Consider the following 963-nt stretch of genomic DNA (forward strand, 5'->3'; position numbering starts at 1 on the left):
AATCAGATCTCAGAGGAGTACAGAGAACTGAGCTAAAATGGAAAGGGACAAGAAACAGAAATGTTGGCTAAATGGTCATTACCTTGAGACTTTCAAAGTGCTTACTAGGAGTTTATTTGCTTTTTCTTTGTGTAAGTAGGAATAAGACCCAAAATATTATGTAGGAAGCTTCTGAACCCAAAATTTAGGGCAAGAATTTAAGAGTTTCATCTGAAAATGAAAATGTGGAAGGAGGTTTAGCTCAGTAGAACTCCCCAAGCTGGTTACTACCTCTCATAAAAAAATTCAGTCAGATATGTCCAAGCTCTAAATCTAAGATCATCTAAAAGATATAGCACCCCCTAGCACTTTGAGGGAACAGCATATGTTGGGGTCCTTCTAGACTAGGGACAGACATTTCACATAAACTGGTTTAAAGTGATGAGAAATTGGTTTAAACCTGTAACAGAATAGATGTTCAGTGCACATAAACCAGTTTGAACTGAAACCAGTTTGAGATAAACCTGGTTGAATGTAGCATCAGACTTAACTGATCTGGGTCAAACCAGTCTGTCCCAGACTCCTTGCTGGTTTAAGTTAAACCAGACTCCCCCAAAATCCCAGAATGCTTTCTGGGCTTGCTGGGACACTCTGCTCCACAGCAGAGCTGGCCTCTCCCCTCTGCTCCCTGGCTGCAGCTCCGGCAGAAACTGCAGGAGTCTGCCTGGCTTCCCCTTGCTCCCCATCCTCCCCTTACCACTCCGTGCTAAGCAGGGATGTACCTTGCATAGACACTTCTCTGCATTAGCTAGCATACCACATGCTGGCTATGGGATGTGCTGTGGAAGACTGGACAAAGGGAGACAGCACAGGCTTGGGCTCTTTGGAGCTAATCAACAGGTAGTTGGTAATGTCCTTCCACTCCTTGAAACAAGTTGTTTATAGTTTGATAGTTTCTAGGGTCAGAAGGGACCTGAGCAGATC

Source organism: Gavialis gangeticus, unplaced genomic scaffold (assembly GCF_001723915.1).
Source record: "Gavialis gangeticus isolate Ggan-Ray unplaced genomic scaffold, GavGan_comp1, whole genome shotgun sequence".
Lineage (NCBI taxonomy): Eukaryota > Metazoa > Chordata > Crocodylia > Gavialidae > Gavialis > Gavialis gangeticus.